The 6587-nt window shown below is 39.3% G+C and overlaps 1 non-coding gene across 1 annotated transcript; it reads right to left on the bottom strand.

The window, feature by feature from the left end:
* Window positions 1-642: 642 nt before the first annotated feature.
* TRNAC-GCA (transfer RNA cysteine (anticodon GCA)) lies at window positions 643-714 on the bottom strand. Its single transcript has one exon. It is a non-coding gene; the product is annotated as a tRNA-Cys (tRNA).
* Window positions 715-6587: the final 5873 nt, after the last annotated feature.

The following is a 6587-nucleotide window of genomic DNA, read 5'->3' as shown; positions in this document are numbered from 1 at the left end:
ATTATCAGTCCAAAATGTTAATAGTGCTGAGGTTGAGAAACTGTGCTCTAGACCAGCAACTTTGACCACTCATTAAAACTGGAGAGATTTTGAAAAATATCTATTCCTGGGGCCAAAGTAGACTATTTAAATTGGAGTCTTTAGAGGTAGACTTTGGTACTGGCATAAAAAGTACAAAACAAAAAAAATCTCCAGATAATCTGATATGAAGTAATTGTTGAGTACCACTGTTTTGAATGATTCATCCACTTATTTCTCTCTGGGATCCAGCACTCCCTGTGTGCTATCAGGAAATGAAGTATTAAGAAACCTACAGACCTCGCAGTTCTCCATTCCAAGAGAGTCTTCTTTGAATCTAAGGGAGATCCTCTCTCCCTTCTGTTTCTTTCAGCCCACTTTTCTTGCTTATGTCACTTACAGATTTATGCTTGTAGATTACTAGGTCCCATAAATCACTTATGTACTTTCTACCTGCCCCTTACTTTCCCTTAAGCAATGAGTTAGTGAGTAAGTGAGTTAAGTTGCTCAGTCGTGTCCGACTCTTTGTGACCCCATGGACTGTAGCCCACCAGGCTCCTCCATCCATGGAATTTTCTAGGCAAGAGTACTGAAGTGGGTTGCCATTTCCTTCTCCAGGGGATCTTCCCAACCCGGGGATCAAACCCGGGTCTCCTGCATTGCAGGCAGATGCTTTACCATCTGAGCCACCAGGGAATCCCCTTAAACAATGAAGCATTGCTGAATTAATGGGAAATGAACAGGAAAATGCTGTGTGTGTGTGTATGTGTGTGTTTGGAGTAGGTACCAGTGTTTGGGGAGGGGGACCATGAATTAATGTCTCCAAATATTATCCAGGTGTAAACTTCACAAACATTCTATAACTTCTTAAAATCTACCACTATCATTCCTCACTGAAGCACCTGAATATGTCCCAGTTGATCCCAGTAAAAGAGTTCGTTTATAGTTTAAACGTTTCTAGTTTTGTTGAATAATTATCTGAATCTATAACTTCACATTTACAATTGTTAAGGGACAATTCTAATAGGATATTTTACCATCAACTCACACTCAACCTTTCCAAAGCAAACACATCCTCATCTGTTTTAAATGTCCCATTTTTCTACTCCATCCTCTCCTTCATTTCTGAATTACCTTAAAGAGAACAGCATTCCTTCATCACTCAAGGGTGAAAAGGTAGAATCACTTTCGATAACTATCTTTCCTCCATCCCTTGATCCTATTACATTATCAAGATCTTTTAAAATATTTTTTGAATGTATCTTATTGCAATTTCATTCTTAAAATTTCCACAGCTACCACCTTAGTTCATGACCTTATCATTTCATGCCTGCTTTACTGTAATATTTTCCATCACACTTGGCTCCATTGATTGCCACACTCCATTCATTCTGCAGCCAGGATATTGATATTGAGTCCTGCCTTCACAAACTCATTGTTCTGCATAAGAAATTGCAAGGGTTTCCTCATTGTGAGTTGAATCAATTGCAAGTTCCTTTATGTTGCCTTCAAGTCCTCCACAAGCTGACTCTTTCATCTGCCGACCCTCTCTAAAGCCATAAATCTTCTAACCTCTCCAGGCTATGACCTAAAAATCACATACCCACCATGGCCAGTTCTAAAATTGATGTCACAGGCAATCTGGTGTACAGATGGGACCACAATTCCTGCCACTGCACTGGGCTGCCTGCCTCTCTGGAGACAAAATTTTCAATCAATCCTCCACACAGAGATCAGAGGTGAGTTTTCTGAAGGTGAAAGCATTCAATAGTAACAGTAGAACTGAGCCTTCAAGAGTCCTTCTTCCCCAGCCAAGAGATAAATAAAAAATACTATCCTTCCTGGATGGAATGGCCAAGATTACTCCTATCCTTAAAAACATAAAGGATGCAGGGGCAGAGGTTCCCATCGTATTATCATGCCATTCAGCAGTTTGGTCCCTACAGAATCAAATATTGATATATTGTGGTGGATGAAGGAAGACTACTGCAAACTCAGACACATAGGAGTTGTAGCATTAGATGTTGCATCCTTGCTGGAGCAGATTAATGCAGCCTACATATATGGTATGTAACCATTGATCTGGTTGAATGCATTCTTTTTCATCCCTTGTCAGAAAGAAGAATCAGGAGTGGTTTGTATAAATGTGGCCTAGACCACAGTACAATTTATGTCTTCATCTAGGGCTATATTAACTCTCTTTTCTCTGTTATAGTCTGAAGGACCTAGAGCATCTGGACATTCTGTAGAATATCACATAGGTCCACTGTTTCCATCTATCAATGAGATCATGTTCATCACACTGCTTGAACAAGAAATGCCAAGTATATCGGGAGCCTTGGTAAGACACAGAAACTCCAGAGTAAGAGTGATGATGAAGTACAAAGTCCTGCCCCCCTCCATTAACTGGGGAAAACTCTGAAAGAACGTCTCAACTCCAGTGCTTCTCCTGGAATGAGCTGAAGCCTCTCTTGAGGCTATATCATAGATCAATTTCTCCTCAGTAAATTCCGCTTTCTTCACTGCTTTATAAGGATTGTTTCATAGTGCAGTTCCCAGTAGGTCTCCTGTGTACAAATATCCCACTGAGAGTCTGTTTCATGGGCAACCTGAGCCTTAGATAAAGCCTGAGGTAAAGTTTTAAATAATGTGGGGGAATTGGTAGGTGATATCAGCCACCAAGATAGTGAGTAGTAGATTCTGATGGCAAAGTTCTAACCTGGTTTTTGGTGGGAGGGAGAAAAGAGGAAGAATGGCCTACCATCTACAAGAGACTGTGAGAAGCTAGGACCACCTCCAATTCCAGCTGCATAGGAGTGTGGGAGAGAAAACAGCCTTCATTTCAGAGGACGAAAGCAGAAGCAGAGACCTGAGAGGATTACTGCCTTCTGATGAGCTCTAGAAGGTGAAGAAAATGTTCAGAGCAGAGTGAGGGGATTTTCTGGTAACAGAACATGAGTTTCAGATTGCTGGTGTAAAGGGAAGGAGTAAGATAGAATCTAAAAGGGGGATGCAAAGAATTGCTTGCTGATTAGAGTGGGTGGGAGGAGAGGCATCTTGGGTTATTACCAGTAATTAAAGTAAACAGAGATGAACATAATGAAATCAACCTTGGGATTGTTAAAACAGGGCAGGGCAGGAAAGGCTGTGCCTGAGGATGAAGAGGACAGGTGAGGGCATTGTTGGGAATGCAAAGTGTCAGGATCCCCTTTCCACTGGAGTTTATGTGAAGGCTGGGAGGAGTGGCTAATATTGAGCATTAGACTCTCTGAGGCTTTCCCTTCAATCCTTGCATAGGGGAGACTCTATCTTTGCCTAAAGTAAAACTCCCAGCACATTTGTGAAATCAGGTGAATTATTTTTTTCTCTTTCTCACAATAGCAACTATGAGAGATATACTCCTCAATCATAAAATCATTCCCTTCCTAATTACTGATATAGCATTAAATTAAAGATGTTTGGTTGTAATAAAAAGGTTCAGAAATTGAAGCTGTCAAGCAAAAATATCCGTGTTAATCTCAGCACCATTAAACATACACACATAAAGAAAAAAAATGATTATCTGACAAGTGGGAAGAATAAAATCATCAAGAAATGAAAACATGTTCTGTTTATAAAAAGCTGAGGTGAAGAATAGACAGGAAAAAATAGTGAATTTCATTTTTTTTTTTTTTTCTGAACCCTCCTCCCTCCTCCCTCCCCATACCATCCCTCTGGGTCGTCCCAGTGCACCAGCCCCAAGCATCCAGTATCGTGCATTGAACCTGGGAGAATGGCATTGAAACATGTAAAATATCATGTATGAAACGAGATGCCAGTCCAAGAGTGAATTTCAATAACTGCTGAACAAAGCTTTCTCATTTTGTCCAAAAAACTGATTAAATGCCTATGGAAGAAAGACTCTAATTCTAAGCCCATCTTTAACCTGAGTAACTTTGGGGGAAAGTCATTGATTTATTCATAAAACAAATATGTATGTGTTTGGCACCTACTATGTGTCAGGCACCAAACTTAATCTTGAAGATAAAGCCATGCAGAAGATGAAGAGGATTCTTTCCTTTATAGAATTGGGGTTCATAGCCAGATACAGACAGAGCAACAGTAGGATAGTGTGGTAAGGGCTGATGGAGAAAGTACAGGCATTTTTGGGGAGCACTTAGGAGGGGTCTTACCTTAATTTCAGTAGGAGTCAGAATAGTGAGATGACTAGAAGGGAAACACCTCAAACAGAGGCAAAAGCAACAGCTCCTTAGAGGCCTAAGGTAGAGATCTTGGCAAAACCGGCTGGAATTGTTGATGAGTGATAGATGGGGAGCAAGGGAGCAGCTAGAGTGTTAAACAAGGTAAAACAATTAAGTCTTTACCTTGGGGAGGATGAGTCATTGATCACATCTGCATTTTAGAAAGATCACTCAGTATTGTGGAAAAAAAAAAAAAAAAAAGGATTGATGAGAGGTTTGAAGCGATTAGACCAGGTGATTTTTAAGATTTTTTTCCCACCTCAAACATTCTATGATTTGTTTAAGGAAATTGTAATCACCAGATAATTCAAAATAGCCACAGATTATAATAAGGACTAACATTTACTATATCCCTTCTGAAAGTCAGGACCTATTTAAGCATTTTATATCAATCAGTAAATTAAAATCCCACAACAATGCTATGATATATGTTCTATTATTATTTTCATTGTCTTACTTTATAGAAAAGGAAACTGAAATGCAGTGAGGATCCTTGGTTAAGTGGCAAATCTAGATTTGCATTAGATTTCAGTGCCCAGACTTTACCTTGGGATGCACATATACTAACTACTCCACTTCCCATTATTCAGAAATCTCATGTCCTGGGAATTTCCTGGTTGTCAAGTGGTTAGGACACTGCACTCTTATTGAGAAGGGCCCAGGGTTGATCATGCCTGTTGAGGGAACTAAAATCCCACCTATCTTGTGGTGCGGCTAAAAAAAAGAAAAGAAAGAAAGAATTCTCATTTCCTACAGGAAGCATTTCTCAGGTGAAATGACAAGGAATCTCTCTTTGTGACCAGGAGTGACAAATCTATAATCTGTACCTAAAGTTGGGATGTACTCCAAAGAGAAAGCAGGACAGTAACCAAGCTGATTTCTCAACGTCTGGACTCAGAGATCAACTTTGTTTTGTCATAAATAAAAAGGTTTCTAGCTTTCATAATATTTTTTCCCCAATCCCACCATCATCACACTTAAACTGGTTAATCAAATGCCTTCTCTTTTTTAAGCAATAAATTGGAGGAAAAAAGTGTAAGAAGCAGTATAAGCCTATGATCATATCCTTTAAAAATAATTAAAAACGTTCTTTTCTCTTTAGCTAGAGTAATTATTCCTGTTTTCAACTGAATTAAAAGTGGCTTGAGTTTAAAAAATGAATTAAATGCGCAACAGATGGGAAATCACTTTGATGTTCCAGGTTTGGTAGTTGAAAGTGTTGCAGATCTTGTCTAAAATTACTATTAATAACAGTTTAAGGAAACTGGTAGTTTTTAAGCAGCTTAATGGTTGAAGAAAATAAACTTCTCATTTTGTGATTTCCAGAGAAGATGGTCCCTTCAAAATGGGAGTGACTAATATACTAATATTGTTATTATTGTTCAGTTGCTAATATTCTAACATTGTTGTTGTTCAGTTGCTCAGTCCTGTCCCACTCTTTGCAACTCCATGGACTGCAGCATGTCAGGCTTCCCTGTCCATCATTATCTATGGGGTTTGCTCAAGCTCATGTCCACTGAGTTAGTAATGTGATCCAACTATCTTATCCTCTGCCATCCCTTCTCCTTCTGCCTTCAATCTTTCCTAGCATCAGGGTCTTTTTTATTGAGTCAGCTGTTTGCATCATGTGGCCAAAAGACTGGAGATTCAGCTTCAGTATCAGTCCTTCCAATGAATATTCAGGGTTGATTTCCTTTGGGGTTAACTTGTTTGACTCCTTTCAGTCCAAGGGACTCTCAAGAGTCTTGTCCAGCACTACAATTAGAAAGCACCAGTTCTTTGGTGCTCAGTCTTCTTTATGGTCCAGCTCTCACATGCATACATGACTACTGGAAAAACCATAGTTTTGACTATATAGACCTTTGTCAGCAAAGTAATGTCTCTGCTTTTTAATACTCAGTCTAGGTTTATCATAGTTTTCCTTCCAAGGTGAAGCGTCTTTTGATTTCATGGCTGTAGTTACTGTCTGCAGTGATTCTGATGCTCAAGAAAATGAAGTCTGTCACTATTTCTATTTTTCCCCATTTATTTGCCATGAAGTGATGGGACTGAAAACCATGATCTTGGATTTTTGAATGTTGAGTTATAAGCCAGCTTTTTCACTCTCCTCTTTCACTTTCATCAAGAGGCTCTTTAGTCCCTCTTCACTTTCTGCCATTAGGGTGATATCATCTGCATATCTGTTGACATTAATCCCAGCAATCTTGATTCCAGGTTATGATTCATCCACCCTGGCATTTTGCATGATTATTCTGCATAGAAGTTATATAAGCAGGGTGACAATAAAGAGCCTTGATGTACTCCTTTCCCAATTTTGAACCAGTCTGT

The sequence above is a fragment of the Bos indicus genome, chromosome 4 (assembly GCF_029378745.1).
Source record: "Bos indicus isolate NIAB-ARS_2022 breed Sahiwal x Tharparkar chromosome 4, NIAB-ARS_B.indTharparkar_mat_pri_1.0, whole genome shotgun sequence".
Lineage (NCBI taxonomy): Eukaryota > Metazoa > Chordata > Mammalia > Artiodactyla > Bovidae > Bos > Bos indicus.
Note: the sequence above shows the minus strand (reverse complement) of the source record. Positions and strands in the feature narration are given on the sequence as shown.